Source organism: Pseudonaja textilis, chromosome 2 (genome assembly GCF_049901715.1).
Source record: "Pseudonaja textilis isolate UNSWEBS1 chromosome 2, rPseTex1.2, whole genome shotgun sequence".
In the NCBI taxonomy this organism is placed as follows: domain Eukaryota; kingdom Metazoa; phylum Chordata; class Lepidosauria; order Squamata; family Elapidae; genus Pseudonaja; species Pseudonaja textilis.
In genome coordinates this window covers 88182972-88203300 of record NC_141991.1, presented here as the reverse complement: position 1 = coordinate 88203300, position 20329 = coordinate 88182972, and the positions used below count along the sequence as shown (strand labels likewise).

Sequence of the window (20329 nt, the reverse complement as noted above, 5' to 3'; positions counted from 1 at the left end):
ATTAATAATAGAAGTAAAACACAAGATTGCTCCACACCCCTCTCTGCTGTCCTTCAGATTGTTCTCTCTCCCACTTCAGTTTCAAGGCAAGTGGGCATCTTGCCAAAGCATTGATTGAGCTGTGGTTATCCAATATTTTTTTTAAGCGGAATATTTCAAGGCTTTGTCTCCGATTCCCCGAAGTGTGATCTGCAACCCAGTAGTTGTCCCACATGGTTAAGTCAGCTATTTGAAAGACGAAGTAGCACTATTACAGAAAAGGCTCTTGAGTTCAAGTGATGAGAAAGGGCCTTAAGTACAAGATGTAACTTGTATGAAAGAATTGTTTTGATACATTTTCAAGATTGTGTGACATTATGTTACTAAGACGAAAGAAATCTAGAAAAATCACCAGAATCTCAATGTGTCTTGCCAACCTCACAGGACTTGACAGTTCTGGAAAGGATTGTACTGACCCAGATGGAACTATTGCACAACTTGGGCTCCTCCTAAGGTCTTAGCTCAAGCTTAAAGGATAACCAGGGTTAGAAGGGCATTTGCACAATTACATTTTGTGTACCAATTGTGCACATTTCTGGATCAGAAGGTTTTGCTCCCAGTTACTTCCCTTCCGAATTACTGCCTATATGTTCTACATCACATAGAAATTGCAGCTAGCCCAGCTAGTTCAAAATGTGATAGTATGCGTAGTTATGGGTATGCCTTAGCAATAAGAATTTCTTTTAGCCTTATATACTGTTCCACAGGGCTTTGCAGCCCTCTCTGAGTGGTTTTCAGAGTCAGCATATTGCCCCCAACAATCTGGGTTGTTGGAAAGATAGAAAGATGAACCAACCTTGAACCAGTCAGGATTGAACTCCTGGTAGCGGGTAGAGTTTGCCTGAAATACTATATTCTAACCACCGTGCGCTATCATGGCTCCTTGCAATAATGAGCAGCTTATGAACTACTCTGGCTCTCAGTAGGTTTCTGAGTAAATTCAAGATGCTGGTTACTTTATATAATGCTTTTCATGGCACAGAATTGGGTTAGCCATCTGTCTCTGCTTCTGGTCCCCTTAATTAAGCAATATTACCTGATGGAACCAAAGAAACATACCTTTTCTATTGCCATGCCTGCTCTGGGACCCTGACTCTGATGACTTTCCGTAAGGCATTAAAAACTTGATCCTTTCCATGGGCATTGGGCCAGGATGTTTATGAATCCATTTTTTAGGAGTTGTGGATATGTGCAGTGCCTCTGGGATGATGTTTCTTTGAGAGAGGTCTGTTGATGTTTTTATTCTTATTTTAACTGTCATTTGCTAGTCAGAGTCATATTTCAAGTTGGAGGGCATAAAAATCAAATTAAATAAATCAATAAAGCCACTGTAATGACTCTTTAAAAAATAAAATCACAACCAAGGGAGCAATATTCCTTTAGAGACTTTCCATGACTAAAAGGTGCCTCTATTTGCTTCTGTATTTCCTCCTGGGTCTCCAGCAGAAGCTACTAATGTCTGAGAATGTCTGTTGCAAATAGCACTGAATTCCACCCACATGCTGTCAACCCATTTGTGCCTAAAGAGGGAAGGAAGGCTTGAACAGCTAAGGCAGGATATGGACAACACAAGCATCAGATACCTAATTAGGTTATTATGGAAAAAGAGTTGGTATTTCAATTACTTTTTGCCTTTTTAAACTACTATGGCTCTATTTATTCATTGCTCCTTTTCAAATGTCTTTTAGCTGAATACCCAACTCAATACATGTGAAAGCACTACAATATAAAACGATGCCTCATATTTGAAGGTCATCTGTAGAGCCAGCAGAACACTATGGTAAAATGCCATTGCATTTCCACATTTCCTGAGCATTTATTGAGGAATGGAAGAAGTGTAATCCCCATTTCTGAAGTAACTCCTATCCTAGATTAGGATTGAGTTTCAGCAGCACTGTGAGAAGGTAAGATGCCTATGTTATCCTTGTCAGCCAGACCCCTCACCAATCATGACCCATCATTGAATCCCATGCAATAGAACCATGATGGTGAACCTATGGTACGGGTGCCGGAAGTGGCACGCAGAGCCACTTCTGCCAGCATGCAAGAGGTCTCCCAGAAAAGCCCCACTGTGAAGGCACACGTGCCTCCCAGGCTACAGCTGATTGTTGGTATCTGGAGTGCATGCGCGGGGCGTGGGGGTGTGGGAAACACACATGCATATGCAGAGACGTGCGGTGGGCGAAGGGGCTCACACACATGCACAGGGGTCATGGGGGGGCTGCGTGCATAGCCTCTAGGTGCTGGCATGCGAGCACACACGTGCAAGTGAGCATGCAATTTTCAGCACAGGAGCTCAAAAAGGTTAGCCACCACTGCAATAGAACAAAAGATCACTTACTTTTCTGCCCATATTGACACTTGGGCTAAAACTGGCTGGGGTTTCCCTTTAGGAAATTGGCAAATATCCACAACTCAGTCAAAACTATAGACAATTCCCTCAAAATATGGAAACACAGTGTCAGTACCAGCTGCGCTTTAACTGCAACGTGCGAGATTTAATGCAAGCATGTGATATGTCAATAACAAAGAACAAGAACAAAAGAGGGAATTACAAAAGAAAAACCGATTGCAATTCAGTCACAGGCAGTTCCTACAATGACGCTTACAAAGGCCAAACTGGTATAGTTGTTTAGGGTGCTGGCCTAGAAACCAGGAAACTGAGCTCTAGTCTAAGCATGAAAAAACAGCCAGGTGATTGTGAATCAATCAGTCTCTCTTAGCCCAATTCACTTCACAGAGTTGATGTTGTGAGGAAAATTGAAGGAATAAGGAGTATCAAGTATGGTTGCTGCCTTAAGTTACTTATAAAACTAACAAAGAAGGCAGGATTGAAAACATCTACCCCCAATCCCCACCCAAATCCATATAGCAACCACAGAATAATTATTAAGAGCTATGAGAAAGATAAATGCCTCACCAACACAGATTCCCCTCTTCTATAAGTTCTCAGTAGTATTGCAATACCAGTGAACAGTATCAGCCTGTACAATGAAAGCTAATGAAATAAGGCTGCAAATTCCTCCCGTGTCCTGTTTCCTGTTTTCTCCTTCTCCCATCTTCTGTTGCAAACTCTTTCCCCCTGTTCTCCTCTGCCGTTTCCTGCTCCCCCCACATGTAAAGAAAGCCCTCACTTGTCCTCAAAAAGGATCATCTGAGCATGGAGTAGAGTCCCTCATAATCAAACATGGGTGTCCGATTCTCTTATCATTCCACTTTGTCACAGAGGTGTGGCTCTCGTTTTACAATAGGAAAAAGATTGCTCCTGTTTAACATATACCTCACTTCCTGAAAGAAAGCTTCCCCAGGAATCAGATCCCTCAGATTTCCTGCCTCTCAGTCCCACAGTTTAAATGAATCTCTGCCTTGTTATTGTTTGGGATCCCTCTTTCTTGGAAAGCAGCAGGTGATCGTTGTAAAAATATGGTCTTTGGGCTCCTTTCTTCCACAGGCAAACAGTCCCTGACAAATCACAAACTTCTGGCTCAAGGCTTGAAAACAGTCAAGAACACTATATCTGTTTTAAAATGGAAACCTTTTAATTTTCTTTTTCATCTGTCACCCCTGAAGGAGACTCACTGGGAGATTATTGTGAAGCACATACATGTTGTTTGCGACAGAAAGTAGTGAATAATGCTCATTGAAAAAGTATATTTATCCTTCTATTGTTCTATTTCCTTCCAGATGGCAGAAAATTAGAGGAACTTGAGTCAGATAAAGAAAATTGTTATTGAATTCTGTTTAATTGTTTCAAATGAAAAGAAAGCACTCTAAAATCAGAATCATACCATCAAGATCAGGCTTTTGAAACAAGAAAATCAAGAGTTTTCAATTTGGGATAAAACAGATGAGTTGTTTATTTAAATGTTAAATATGTGACAAATAATGTTATTGATCGTTAAAAATGTAGGTGTTTGAAGTTTTAGAGTATGATACAAGGTTTTTTTTTAATATTAATGGGTAGACTAACATCGAATAGTTTTTCCAAGAAAACTATTCATGGCACATATATTTCTGCTGTCATCAGATATTTTTCTCATTAGTCTCAAATGTGCTGTTGTTTCTTCTAAATCACGGTTTTGTTACAGATAAACTAGCAAGCTCAATACAGAACAGTTTACTTGTTCAATGAAAGTATGTGGAAAGAAGTTCACACTAAAGACTTTAGAAAAAGCAGACTTTTCCTTCAAATGTAAAGTACAGCTTTAACAGATTGAAAACATGCAAGGTTTTTTGGACAGAAGCCAAACTTCTGAATGATACAATTCTACTCTGTATAATAGGAAAGCGTTCTAGAGAAAACAGGAATTTTCATCTATTTGCCAGTTGCTAACAAAAGGCAGGGTGCATTGCTGTGTTTGGGCTATGATAAAGGAGGAGTGGGCATATTTGAGCCTAGAACATATCAGTTCATCAAAAGATAGAAGATGCCACTCCAGGAAGAGAACAATGTGTAACAGCCGGGAGATGGAATATTTGTGGGAGGAACAGAAAGAAACACAGGAGCTAAGAGCTATGCGCAAGCGAAGGAAAGACAGTCTATAGTCTGAGATAAAGGGGAAAATTTACTTCCAAGTGATTCACCAATTTGGAATTTTCAAGAAAGAGAGACAGTGAGAGAAACAAATCTACAACATGAGTCAACAGGCTAAAAAAAAAAACTCTGTCCACAGATTGGGAAAAGAAAATTGAAAGTGAAACCAGTTTAAGAAAAGGGGGAAAGTATCAACAGCACTTAAATGCAGTGTCAAAAATAAAAGTAAAGATTTTAACTCATTTATTTATGAAAGAAACTTATATGCATCTTTATGTATCTGGTATTGTCACAATGACAATAAAAATGTAAAAGAAACGATTTTAAAAATAACATCCACACACCCTCCCAAAAACAACAGCATAACAAGATCATTTGACCTCGGGCCACAAAGCTAAGAGGAATTATGGGGAAAAAAACTTTATAAGTAAACAGGCTTATATGAAACTATCTCGACTGCAGGAAATTACCGTGTTTCTCACAAAATAAGGCCGGGCCTTATTTATTTTTGACCCCCCCCCCAAATGGCTAGGACGTCTTTTGGGGGGTGAATTAATTTCTCTCCCCCCCCCGCCCCGTGCACCAGCACCGTCTCCAACAACAGCATCTGAGTTGCTCCCGCTTTTCCCCTATCCCCGTAACAACAGGAAAAAAACATTTTGAGGCACCTGGGAGCATCACGTGCTGCGTTTTGGTTTAATCCCAAGTGGGCGTGGGCGTGGGCGTGAGAAGAGCCGAGCAAGCATCTCTGCTCCTGCTACCCTTGGTGCTCCAGCCTTGGGCTCTGCAAATTAGCAAAAGTCCCAGTGCGCAGCCCATTCCTGCATTCCAAGTGCCCAGGCCGAGCCGCAGCTGTCCCTCTCTTACCAGCGCCATCTCCAATAACAGCAGCAGCAGTGGGAAGCCGCTTCTCGGGTGGGGGAGCTGCCTCCTTAACTTCCACGGTTCCTGCCGCTGCTGCCGCTGTTATTGGAGACAGTGCTGGTAAGAGAGGGACAGCTGCAGCTCGGCCTGGCGCTTGGAATACAGGAACGGGCTGCACACTGGGACTTTTGCAAACTGGCAGAGCCCGAGGCTGGAGCACCAAGGGTAGCAGCAGCAGAGATGTTCGCTCGGCTCTTCTCACGCCGACCCAGCCGCTTGGGATTAAACCAAAACGCAGCACATGGCATTCCCAGTTACCTCAAAATGTTTTATTTTCCTATTGTTACGGGGACGGGGGAAAAGAGGGAGCAACTCAGACACTGTTGTTGGAGACGGCACTGGCAAAAGAGGTGCCAGCACCGGTGGGAACCATGGAAGCTACGGAGGCCTGAGAAGCGGCTGAAACGCTGCCAGACATCCACACCAACGCCGCCTGCCTGCTGACCTGAGCACTCTGTGCTCCATGATTGGCTGTTAGGAGCGGCTGATGATGAGGCGTAGCTACCCATGGGGCAGTCCTAATGGCAAGTCCCCCCCCCCTTCCCTCCCCAATTTTGCATGTTTTAAACTAGGCCTAAATTTAGGGGGAGGGGATTAATTTCATTTTATGCCTAGAAAAGATGCTGGGTCTTCCTATGGGGGGGGCGTATTGTTGGAGAAACATGGTAGTATAAGATAGGGTTGTTTATGTTAGTAAAATTGACATAGTACCTGTGCATCTTTGAAGCAACACATAGGATACTTCAAGGGGGAAATCTGTACCAACATGCCTGTCGTTCCTTTCCAGATATCTGAACAGGATATGCTAACTTTTTAATATTTGTATATACATTTATTGGAGAGGAAAGGATCAGAAGTCAGTAAACACACACCAAGAAATTGGGAGGTATGTGCTAGCACCAACTGTTTGCCTACAGTGCTTGCTGTGGAAAGCAGTTAGGAGGCAAAAGACTTCAGGATATAATTGATTAATGTCTTGCCAATTGTTAACTTGCTGTTAGCACTGTTGCTGTTAGGACACTGTTTCTCAACCTCAGCAACTTTTAACGTGTGTGGACTTCAGCTTCCAGAATTCCCCAGCCAAATGCTGAAAGAGTCTGAAAGTTGAGGTCCACCCATCTTAAAGTTGCTGAAGTTGAGAAATATCGTATTAGGAAAGTACTGCACAGAAAAAGGGCTCAGTTAGATACTCAAAAAGCCAGACAATATTTGATTTTTAAGGCTATGCCTTCTGGGTGGAGGACATGGGAGCAAAAAAGAGGATGTGTCCTCCATCCCAAACTGAACCCACAATAAAGCAATTATTAGAGCTCTTGTGAGCTCAGTATAACTGTATACTGGTCCCTATATTGCCATGCTTTGTTAAAGTGTTGGAAAAATTATCCTTCTGGGTTCAGTTCCAAGTGGGGAAAAAGACACTGGAAACATGGAGGTTGCTTGGAAAAAAAGTTTAATGGTGGACAGGCTGGGTGAAGGAAAAAGGCGATCGCATGCTTCCAGATGTTGGGTGAAGAAAAATAAAAGGGGCAAGATGCTGAGAGTGCCCTAGTCTTATACCCTCTGTTGGGCCTCACCTTAGTGCTTCCTGTTCCGGTGTAAGAAATATATCCCATTGACTGTCAGACTCCCAGGGGGTGGGGGTCTTAGCTAACTTTGTAGGCTTTGTGTCCCATGCTTGTTTGTGCTGGCTGGTGTAATTTTCCTACTTTTGTTATGATCATGGCTTAGTGGAATTGCAAATGAAGGCAAATACATGTGTCCTGGGATAATGTTGCAGGATCCAAACTCAGTCACCTGGACCAGAGGTTTATTCCTCCAGGCTGTCAGACTCATATAGATCACTTCACAATGCTTTTACAGCCCTCTCTAAGCAGTTTAATAGAGTCAGCATATTGCCCCCAACAACCTGGCTCCTCATTTTACTGACCTCGGAAGGATGGAAGGCTGAGTCAATCTTAAGCTGGTGAGTTTTGAACAGCCAAGTTACAGGCAGTCAGCAGAAGTAGCCTGCAGAAGTAGCCTGCAGTACTGCATTCTAACCACTGCACCACCGCAGCTCAGAAGTGCTCAAAAATGTATGCATTGGGCTGTTCTATGTGTAGTATTTATATGATATTTGACTGTGTGTGACTTATAGTTGGTAACTGGGATGTTAATGGCCAGCTATTAAGACATGGCATTCCTGAAAGTTGGGAGATGGAGTTTCAGACTTTGATTCATCAAAGATACTCTAGTGATAGTATCTGGGGAAACTATTCACTAAGTGCAAGGATATAATTGTAGTAAGAGCAGATTTCTGTAACATTTTCAGTTAATAGAGTAGCCTTTCTGAATGCTTGCCTGCATTCAGCAATGGGCTAAAAGAGGGATTTAAAAAAGGAGTCTGAATCCAGGAAAGATTAAGGTGCTTAGCAGAATATCAAAGTTGCAGAAAAGTAATTCTGAATGGAATTATGCTATCCTACAAGAAGCTGAAACACAGCTGAGGATGCATCTGGATCTGAAGCTTGTTCGCTTTTTCATTTTTCAAATTGAAAGAATGTCAAGGATCATTTTTTGATTAGCTGTGGCTGATATGCCACTTTCATCCTTAAAATGATTTTGGAACTATGGCATAGCACACACCAGTGAAGTATGCAACCTCCAAGATTAGACTATTACGATATTTTCTTCTTGGGACTGTGCTTGTATCTAATCTGAAAATTTCAGATGTTATAGAACTCATCAGTTAGAGTGGTTTCTGGAAGAGCTCAAAGATACATTATAGTTATTCTACAAGCAGTAGTGCCAATTTCTTTGGTGTAAAATGCTACATATTGGAGTCAGGTTACAAGTGTAAAATGCTACATCTTAGAGCCAGATTACTAGAGAAGATTTCACTTGCCCTATAATTCTTCGCCTTCTTTTCTTTGAGGTTATCTGAAGTGGTTTGTCTAAAATTACTATGGTCAATTTTTACAGAAAGTCATGATTAAGTTATCTCTAAAGCCAATCTAGTTCTTTGAAATGCAGTTCTTAGTTGAGAGAGTAACTTTTTTGAGTTTAATTGAAACAACCAAGAGTCATTAAAACAGAATTTTATAACACATCTATAATTCAGTCTCTGAATTTATTTATTAGTACTTTTTTCTTTCTTTATTGATTAGCCTTTGGGCCAGACCAAAGTGCAAAGTTCCAGAAATAAATTATTACGAAAAAATGATACAAGCAATTTAAAATGGAATTGGAATAGCTAATCAATAAAGAAAGAAAGAAGTTATTTATTAGTAATAACTTGCCAAAAAACAAATAAAAATTCATAAAAGAAACACACTAATTTGGATTGCTAATAATAATCATAATATAAAATAAGAAAAAATACTTTCTTTTGTAGAGATACAAAAAAAAGGATGTGGATTTTTTAAAAAAACTGTGATTTGAGGATTAGGAAAAAAGAGATATAAAGCTATTAAGTCTACATTACAATTCAAAGTGATAGTTTTGCTGTAACTTTCTTATATCAGAGGAATTCTGCAACTTGTACTTTTTTCAGTGCTGTTGTAACTTTGGTCACAAAATGAACTGTTGTAAATTGAGGATTACCACACAAGTATACACATATATAAAAGTGTGTGCATATTTATATACAACTGAAAAATTAATTCTGGGCCTATCACTGGCTATGTAGCTACAAACCAACTTTCTACAGTATATCTAGCATACATGTTTTTAAAACTCTAAATCCTGTTGCAAGCACAACAGTAAATAATGAAAGAAAGCTGGGTATTTTACCAGGAATGATATGGAAGTACAGTAGAGATTAGCATATAGAAAAAAAAATGTAGCACAACTTCAGTAGGATTGTAACACTTCAAAGTGTCCATGAGAACTTACTGACATTAACAAGGCCAAAATCTCTGCCTGCAAATATTTATGACCTGTAAGAATAACAAAAACCTCCTCCACATAGACACTTCTCCCTTCCCCCACCCCAAATATCTATATTCTGACTGTTCTTAATAATGAGGAGCCATGAAAATAGGCCTTCACTAATGAATTGTCAAATCCAGCAGCAGAACTCCAACACATAGTCCTTCTAAACATGTAAACACCATAGATGCACTGCCCAGGAAAAATTGCATCCAGACATGTTTGGTTTCCTTTATTTCCATGCCTCCCTCTTGTGCCTTATGTTATTAATAGTGGCAGGAAAACAAACAAACTTTACCCAATGCCAGTGGGCACAATGTCATGTCTTAACTTGCACTTGCTTAATTTCTACTTCTTCAATGCAATTGTCAGAACGTTAACGGTGGAAAAACTGAGTAGATTGATGAAAATCATGGAAAGAGCAGCTTCCTTTCCCCCTCAATTCTTCCTGACCTTGTTATCTCCCAAAGATGGTGGAATGAGAAGAATTTACAATGTGTTTATGTAACCTTTCCATTCACCTAGGCAAGAATAGAAACCCACTGGGTGTTGATAAATGGCTATCCTGTAGATTTTGCTAAGTATACATCTGATTGACCTGCTGAGTTGGAAAATATTTTCATACTACCAGCAAAACACTTTTTTCTCTTCTGGCTTATTAATTCTTACCTGCGAATTAGCCCAGAGCTTCAAGCTTGTTCAAGCTGCTGTGCTGCTCTTTAAAGGAGTTAATGATAAACCCCCGTGCTCTAGTTGTGACGTAGGCTGAAGGCCCAGCCCCCTCAGCTAAGTGCATGTGGGCTGTTTACTGCAGAAGTACGCTGTGTCAGCTGAGAGTTTCTGTTCTGTACGGTACACTCCCTATGCAGCTAAACGCAGCCAAGGCAACCAATTCTGTGGCAGCTGGCCAGCTCTGGAGCTTGCTGGATGAAAATGGAAGGTGGCCTGCCAGGGAATCAATAACCAGGGATAATTGGAGACAGGGGGAACAGGGTAAGGTCAAAGAACTTTCGACGCTGAAAGAACTTTCACTTCAACGCCCAAAGAACTTCCACTGCCTCTTCGCTAACAAGCAGCCCTCAGCTTGCTCCAGGCACAACATCCCTGGACAGCTTTCTTTGCTTTTATGGACAAAAGTGGGTTTCTGACAGCTGCCAGCAAGCAAACCGTGTGGCATAAATCTCCTTACAAATATAAATGGGTTGTATTATTTCTGCCAGGGCTAACTGGGGGTGGGATGGGGGGAACACATAAGCTCTCTCCTAGAACTGCTTCCCGAGCATTTAGTGATTACTCCTTTTTTTGTCTGTACCATAATAGCCCTAAATCAAAAGAGTTTTGATTGAGAAGGTATACAAATTATTCCAGTAGAAGTGGTAAGGTTTATGCTTATTACATTTTCATATCTTTATAATCTTGCTCCAAGGCAGAGGAGCTGAAAAAAGAAGCAAACAGACCAGTTTCTCAGCTTGATGATACATCTCTCTCTCTCTCTCTCTCTCTCTCTCTCTGTGTGTGTGTGTGTGTGTGAGTGAGTGCACGAGCTAAAGCCCTGCAATCCCTACCATATCATATCCTCAAAATCACCCTGGAGGATTGAGAAACTTCCAGATATTATCAACAATAGCTTATTGTACATGCCAGGATCTTAGCAGCATTTCAGTTTAAATGGATCTCAGAACATTGCTCTACTCCTATAGTTGGTGAACAGTCCCTCCTCCCCGTTCTGTCTCTTTTATGTTATCACTAACCACTTCCCTGACTAAATCCCTCTGGATCTCCTGGGACTTCACCTCCAGGAATTCTTAGACAGTTGCGTCTACATTCCTTATTTGCCTAAATCAGAATTTCCAGTCCGATACTGCTGGGTTTCATTGGAATAAATGGTGTGGGAATGACAGAAACTATAACCTAATCCAATACATTTGGGATGCTGGTTGTTATTAGTATACCAGCTGCCAGCTAAATGATTTTCAGCTAATTAAGCCTTAAATTAAGTAATTGATTATAACATGTTTAAATTTATAATATTTAAATTGAGCACAATTGCCCAAATTAATTAGCATTAGTCTACACAACAGTTTTCTTGCAGTTCAGTAAAATAGTTACCTAGGTAACATTCTATAGTTTTATAGGGCTAAGTTATTTTATTCCCATCCATATAGGAGCATCATATTGTCATCCCAACTCTCTTGATTGTATGGCCATTTTCATTGTGTGAATGGTGAGAAAGAAAAAGGGGAAATCCATAACTATAAGGGCAAGAGAACTCCGCTATTAAATATCAATGTTTTAACTTCAAGGTATCTATTTATAGTTGACAAGGGAGAAATAGGTTCTGTTGTTGTGATGACTACACATTTCAGACCAGATAAATATGGTCTGGCCTGCATTCAGCAGAACATTATCTTTCAGGATTTAAATCTAATTTCACCACCAACCAAGATCACCTAAATGTTTGCTGAGGGTTGCTTACTTCAGATCAATTTCTTCTCTGTGTTTCCATTAGTTCCTCCTGCCAATCCAATGCCTTCCTTTTCCTTTATTCTGTCATTTTTCAATTGCTTCAGCCTGCAATTTCTTGAAGTTCATTATAGAAATAGCACAGCAAGAAGGATGGTGGGAGGGATGCATGGCACTGAGAAATGCTGCCATTCTGGCCACTGTAGTTGGGAATGCCAACATTCTTAAGCGTTAGAACAGCAAAATGTCATTCTAATGCTAGCAACAAAGAGAAAATCAGTGTTAAAATAAGAAAACTGTTCACCATTTGACAAATTCCCAGTTATGACAATGTAAAGAAGACAGGATCAATAAACAGGATCTTATATGGGGGGGGGGGGAGGAAAAATGAACCCAACCTTAATTTTTTACGGAAGGCTGCAGGTATGTTGGAATAGAAATGGATAAGGAAGAAAGTGATATTTAAATAATAAGAAATCCATTCTATAAATCAGTAGTTAGATCTGCATGTTAACTGAATCCAGTTAATTTGCATCACAGAGAATGGCCCTTGTTCCTGGAATGAAAGAGTCCCACAGTGATTTTTTTTTTTAAAAAAAAATGCACTGCACAGTTGTCTCTGTGTCAGAAAACACATTTTGCAAGAGAAAATGGGGACACAACATTTTAAGACAATCCCTATTTAGGAATCTTCTTATCCTTATTGAGATTATTATTAAATAATAATCAAAAATAGTATTACAATTAAAAATAAAGACCCAAGTGAGATGGCGGCACAAGACGTTGCATGTATGTAAGCTCCATGTGATAATTTTAAATGTTTTGCTATAACTATTGGGTAGGAACTTTTTTTTATTTGAAGCACACAGCTCAGTAGCAGCTGTGCTTTGACTGCAATAAACTAAGTTTACTGCAGATGTATGGTATGCCAATAAAAGAATATAAAATAAAAATGACATTCTATGCATTTTATTTTACAATTATTTAGTTTTCCCAGCTACATTACAGACATAGTAAAGCTCAGACTACTTACTGCAGAAAGATGGAGGAATGTTTGAGAACATAATAAGTAGGAGAGCTGTTACTATCGTTATTATTTAAATACCTAAAATAGTCCTCACAAGAGATAGCTATTGTGAACCATGATTAGACCCAGAGATTGGTGTAGTATTTTTTAGAGGAAGGAAACCAAACTGAGATCACAGATTTTTTCCCCCTCCAACAAGACCTATATGTAACTCTTCTTAGACAATGCCTTCAGTTCAGTGAAGCCATCTCATGACTGATCAGCAGGGCTTTACTCTATGTTTCTTGGTAACCCTGACCAAAGAATTTGTCCTCATGTATCAACAAACTTATATATGGACAACAAATAATACTTAATTTGAGAGAAACTGGTTTATGTTGGGAGATGAAAAGACAGGATATCAATGACTTCCAACTCCAGGCTAAAAAGACTGGTGAAAGAGAAACTTTAGGCCAATACATGCTTGGCTATTATTTAAATTACTCATTAGCATAATAGAAAATAATAGCCAAATTTATTTGGAAAAAATAACATCCTTCGAATAAAAAGAAAGGAAATTAAAGGAAAAGCAAAGGTATAAAAGATCAACTTTTGAATAGTTATTACAAAAGCCAAAAGAACAATTTACATATAGTCAGAATTTATTATAAAAAGGCATTTGGAATTGATTCTTTATTCCATAGCTGGATTATCAAACACTGGAAACACATGGTGTTGGTACAAACATTGTATAGAAAAAATAATGAATCAATGGAAGACAGAATTGGACAAGATTTGGTGGTTGGAAAAGAAAAATATAGCTTGTCAAATTAGGAGAGGCATCTTGCAGGATGGCTCATTATCACCCTTATTATTTGCCATTGCCATGTTCCACATTAGAAGTAAAAAAAAATAACTATCAAAATGCAAAAAAAATGCCAAAAAATCTCTCATTTGTTTTATATTAATGATCTGAAGCTTTATGGAAAACCAGAAATTGAAATCCATTCACTGACAAATACTGTACAAATTTTAGCACAAATATAGCAGTAGGCCATCAGAAGCAATCAAGATGAAGCCTACAAATATCTGGGCATTTTACAGTTGGATGACATCAAACATCAACAAGTTAAAAATGTGTTTAATAAAGAATACATCCAAAGAGTAAGAAAACTGAATTGTGGTAAACAGCATCACAGCTATTAATGCCTGGGCCATACAATACAATACACTGTGATGGCAATACACAGCTGGAACTTAACTGTGGCAAAAGAAAGCAAAGATAGCACTAATAGTAATAGGCACCTTGGGTGCAGTCCCCAAACCACCGGAGCACCATTTGAATACCATTAGTGTTGACAAAATCACCAGTCAATTGCAAAAGGTAGCTTTATTTGGAACAGCTTACATCTTGCCTTGTTACATCTTGAGCCTCCAGCTTATTTCTTCTTGCCCCTTCCTAGGTTCCAGATTACAATGATGTAATAATTTTAGAAGGTAAACTAGCACAAGGTTTTTCAGTGCAAGAAAGCTGTAGAAATGTTGCCATTCTGGATTCCAATCTAGACATAACAACCACTTGAACTACTACTTTGGCTATACTTGATTATTTTGGATACTTCTTTCTATTCTACTGTTAGACATCCCTTGATATCACAGACAACATTCAAGATGCAATTGCACCAATACACTATTTAGCATAGTGATTATTATCTATTAGATTGACTAGACAGTTGAGAGTTGCAATTTAAAAAATGACAAGAAATTTTGATTTAAAGTTGGAAATGCAACTTTCTACATAATCTAGATTTTAGTGAAAACCTTACTAGAAGTAATACAGGTTTTTTCCCGTTATCTAATTATAATAACAACCACAATAACCTAAGGAACTTAATTACATTTTTGCATTTAATCAGCAGTAAGATAGCATGGCTAACTAAAATAACATTAAGCTCAGTTTAATGTAGAAGGAAACAAAGAAGTATTTGTGGATCCAAAGCAAATACATGATTTCCCACTTCTTCTTTGAGTTGATGTATTTCTGGTTCATTCTGCTGTTTTAAAGAAAAGTTCTACTTTTTAGAAACTTCAGCCAAGTTTCAGCATCTGCTTAGTTGTGTTTTTAGGAACTCCTAAATAATGGCGTTTTTTTAAACCTTCCTCTTAAGATGCAGGTGTCTGCTTTTGTTGTTGAAGAGGATTCTTCTCATTAGTGTTTCATTTCTTCATATGTTATTATTATAAATTGCAGACACAAAACCAAAATGCCAGCTTTGGGTCCTGCTGTTCAAAGCACTGATCATGGAAATGTTCTTCAACTACACAATTTTAAATTGAAAACATGCTCAATGGAAGACATTGCTTTTGAAGTTACTTCTTATTCAATGCAAAATGGAATTGATATCAGCTGAGAATCATCTTATCTTTGCCTTCAAAGATTTAGGCACCATGTGCATTTGGTTTTTACATGTTCAGTAATATGGCAGAATTTACCCAGACCTGCTATCTTCATTCTCTTCTTCTCTGCCATTTCCTTTTATCTTTTTGTCACATTTCTCTTTCCTGCTTTCTGTTTCTTTAAACAGCGATTTTTCATCTAAGTTACATACATTGTTATTTCAAAGAATTGTTAATAGGAGATAGCTTAGGTGTCTGCTACTAACTACAGTGATAAAAAAGGAGAAGTATTTTGTGATATGACAGAAATTCTGCTTGCTTGTTGTGCTTGTGGCTGAACTTTGGATGCAAATATACAAATTGCAGGGCTTGCATTGCATGTCACACTATGCATTTCATCACTTGGTTTCTCTATCCAATATCTATGGATGATGGAATACCTCTGTTCAACATCTCTACCTGCATCTGAGAGCAAAAACTGCTACATAAAAGGAGAGGTAGAACTGGCTCTAGGCAGGGGTGGGATTCAAATTTTTAACAACCGTTTTTGTGGGCTTGGCTTAGGTGGTGGACATGGCTTGGTGGTCATGTTACTGGCTGGGTATGGCCAACTCAATATCACTCACATCGAGGCACGCATCTCCTCACCTGGCCTCTCATGACTGTGGGGATGCTGCAATAGTCGTAAGTGTGAAAAATGGTCGTAAGTCACTTTTTTCAGTGCCATTGTAACTTTGAATGGTCACTCCACACAAGCAAAGTACCAGCAAAAACTCCAGAGAAGTTCCTGAGAAAGGAAGTCTAGTCCTGCCAAGAATGTAATAAGAGGCAGTTTCTGTAAGCAACACCAGAATGTTTCCTTCCTGCCTTCCTTACAGGATTAGGCGAACTGGTAGAATCCCACCCCTGACACTAGATCCAGTGAAGTAGTATAGCAGTGCTGAAATCTACAATACAAATTTTCAAAACAATAGCAGCAAGGCATTATTCTGCTTTCTTTCTTTCTTTCTTTCTTTCTTTCTTTCTTTCTTTCTTTCTTTCTTTCTTTCTTTATTTATTTATTTATTTATTTATTTAAAATTAGGGTCATAAAAGTACTAGTAAGAAATAAAAGCAATGAAGATTTGGAACAAAATATGCAATATTTTATAAACTTTCTATGGCATTTCCATATAATTTACTTAAGGCATAATTTCAAAATGGTTATTTTCTACTAAGTTCAATGTTCTATAAATAATGAAAACTTGAAAGTGTACATTCTTTGATTCTATAGATATGGGACAAACAACAATTATTCTATATATAATAGTATGCTGTCCTTGCACTGATGTGGCTTGATGATGTAATCCCTCTATCCCCATGATGGCGAACCTATGGCACACATGCCACAGGTGGCACTCAGAGCCATTTGTGCTGGCATGCGAGCCGCAGGCAAACTTACCTCACTGCACATACCTGCACCTCACAGCTGATTTTTGGCTGGTTTGAGGCCTTTGTTGATCTCCCAGAGGCTTGAAAAAAGCCTCCACAGGTTTTGCAGGACAAATAATAGGCCCGTTTTGTCACTTCCTGTAAACACCGGAAGTGATGAAACAGGCCTATTATTTGTCCTGCAAAGCCTGCAGAGGCTTTTTTCAAATGTCTGGGAAGCCAAAAAAGGCCTCAAACTGGCCAAAAATCAGCTGTGAGGTGCAGTACAGGTAAGGGGGGATTGCGTGCATATGCGCTGGGGGAGTGGGGGCACACATTGCCTTCTGGGTGCTGGCACGCAAATGCACGAGTGCAAGCATGTGCTCAATTTTTGGCACAGGAGCCCAAAAAGATTAGCCATCACTGCTCTATCCTGTAAAATAAGTAACAGACATATAGAAAAAAGCTATTTTTTTTCCTTAACTCTAGTTATATTCTGTGACCACTTAATTAAATCAGGCAAGAATTATCAATAAATTAATGCACTTATTGTAAAATTGTATTCATTTGCTTCAAAAGCCTGTCAAATATTAATGTAATTGTTATTAATTAAAACCCTTGGTGCCATCTTCTCCAAAGTAGTTCTGCCTATCTAATGCAGAGAAAAGATGATCAGATCCCATCCAAGAGAAAAATAGGGGGAAAAATGAGCCCAGACACTGTCCTGTGTGATGGACCCAAAGTTGTTGAATAACTTTTATTCTGAGTTTTGGCCAGAATATTATCTATTAGTAGGGACAAGAAGCAATGGATCGAATCTAATCAAGGACAGAACCAACCTAGAAATAAAGAGAAATTTCCTAACGGTGAGAACAATAAACCAGTGAGACAGCTTGCCTTCAGAAGTTGTAGGTGCTCCATCACTGGAGGCTTTTAAGAAGAGACTGGACAGTCACTTGTCTGGAATCATACATGATCTCCTGCTTGAGCAGAGGTTGGACTAGAAGACTTCCAAGGTCTCTTTCAACTCTGTTATTCTGTTCTGTTCTGAATTACATCATGCATCATGTGCCATCACATTCCCAAGACCAGAGGGCATCAAATTGTAAAACTGGGGCACAGAAGCAAAACTGAAAGATGGAGTTCCTCATTCCTTCTCAGTGTGGAAATGGGAGCCTTTGTTGACTGCTGACACTAACCTAGGCTCTGCATAGGATCTAAATACCAGAATTCTTTTTCAACAGCTTTTGCACTCTTCACAATAGCTCCTGGAAAAATTCCAAGCTGCTTCTAAGCACTGCCTAAAGTGATCCAATGAGGACCAGGGTGTTCACCTTCTCCCTTTTCCAACAATCACTCTTCCTGGAACCTTTTCTGGGGAGTTTTACATTGGATTCCGGTGCACCCAATCCTGGAAGATGCAACATCTCTAAGAAAACTTAGGAAGCCATAATTAAAATTCCTTTAACTTCTTTAACATCAAAAGATCCACTATTGACCTCACCCCACTCCTAAGAGGTCTGTAAGGGGCCTGCATAAGTGCACCATCGTGCCTACTGTCCCTGTCCTATTGTCCCCATTTATTTGTACCTATTTCCTGTATTCTTACTCATGTTTATACTTATACCTATTATCTTGTAAGCGATTGACAAATCAAATAAATAAATAAATAAAATAACTAAAATATTTTAGTTAATGCTGTGTTTCAAGAGCAAGCCCTTTGTAGAGAAACAATATTCAAACTCTTTTGTGCCTCTTAATCCTGCTGTATGAAAAGATTCCTCACTCCCTCAGGATGGGATTCTACTGGTATAACAACTGCTTCGTTGATTGTGCACTTCGTGCGCATGCTCCGCGTTTAAAAATCCTCTAATACTTGCCTTCTACTGCTGTCCCTATGAAGAAAACAGCTGAGGCGCGGCAAACCGCTCTGCCACACAAATCAGCTGTGCTCTAAACAAAGGAAATAAAGCACAGGGAAGAGTAGGTGAGGGCGGGTGGGCAGGCCCACATGCTCATCGCAGCGAATCTGTTCGCTGCCAGCTGATCTTCGGAGCAAGGAGTTCACCCGAACCAGGCCAAATCAGTGCAATCCCACCCCTGTACTCCCTCCTTTGTGCAAAAGGGCCATTCAGCATCTGTTCTTTACTGTATTTAGCATAGACTCTTTCACAGGTAGGATCCAATTAGTTTGGGTTTCTTAAGGTAGACTTGTAGCATGCTCAGCATCAGAAACTCAGGATGACCTTCCCCACTGGGAGAAGCCTTGAAAGGCAAGGAAGGTGAGACAGACAAGAGTGTCTTGGCCCTGCCTGCGTAGCTCTGAGGTGTGTCAAATGTGCACTGCAGGAGTTGTGACTGTGAGCACAAAGGTTACAGAAGGAAAGCCCAGGTGTTACTGTGAGCACAAAGGTTACAGAAGGAAAGCCCACTTTGGGAAACGATCCTTTTGCATATGTGAAACAGGCTCTGAACAAAGTATAATAAAATGGGGGGAGGAGGTCACGTAAACTCATTATTTTAAGGGATCCTGATACCACAAAGGTTGAGAAACCCTGCTCTAGATTACTTCTGACTTAAAGTTCACCTTACCGAAGAAAACATTGCTTCGTTTCATAGATTTTTTTTTTGTTTGCATTCTCCAGTGCAGCATTTGCTCTTGGCCTCCTTTCTCTGCTCACATCCATCAGCACCGAAAGGAATGTAGTTGGTTTTCAGCGTAATATACCTTTGCTTTTTATGAAAACGAAGATAAATGAAACATTCTCCCCTGCCTCAGACACAACAATAATAATTTCCACAAGCGGTACTTACAAATGGTAGGCTGCAAATGCAGGAGTTTAAAGAACTTTCTCTAACCATAGTGCAAGGTATAAAAAACTCATATATATATATATAAAATAAAGCTTTAAGGTAATTTATCCAAAAGCAAGGAACAGCAAAAACAGACAGGAAATGGATCTTACAGATATTGGTTAACCATTACTAGACCACCTGGATGTGTAATGAATACGGGTTCCTTTCTTATCCATTGTAGAAACCTAGTTATCTGAAACACTAACAATAGCTATGTCATGAAGTTGGAACTTCTACTGCAGATTATATTTATCTATTCCTGCATTAAAATCTTCCAACTGGTAAATTGCTGTATTTTTCTCTTCTCACATAATCAATACATAAACTGGGCCAGAGCTTGAAACACAAAATGGGCTAAGTTAATACACTTAACACTGGTTTGATAATACGTGTGACCACATACAGATAGCCTTACGAAAGTCATAAATCAAGGCAATCACATGACCAGACACAATTTTATGACTTTTTTACAGTGGTTGTTAAGTGAATGCTTTGGTCATTAAATGAACATAGCAGTTATTTAGTGAATGCAATTGTTGTTAAGCAAATCAGTGTTGCTGGAAACCAGCCCCAAAGGTAGGAAACTGGCTAAAAAAAAAACATTACAAATTGCAGTAGTGTGACTTGGAAAACTGCAATTAGCACTAAACATGACCTGAGTGCCAAGCAACTGAAATGCAGTCATATAACCACAAGGAATGAGGTCAGAATTCTGCAAGCAGGAGGTCCATTGTAACTTTGATCAGTTGCTAAAGACAGGTCATTAAATGAAGATGAGCAGTGCCCTTCCC

General features: G+C 39.3%; 1 protein-coding gene across 1 annotated transcript in view; it reads right to left on the bottom strand.

Annotated features, from left to right (window-relative positions):
• ARHGEF37 (Rho guanine nucleotide exchange factor 37) overlaps positions 1-10164 on the bottom strand; it is a 47744-nt gene extending 37580 nt beyond the window's left edge. The window contains 1 exon segment of the mRNA XM_026696358.2: positions 10076-10164. The gene's annotated coding sequence lies outside the window, so the exon portion shown is untranslated.
• Positions 10165-20329: the final 10165 nt, after the last annotated feature.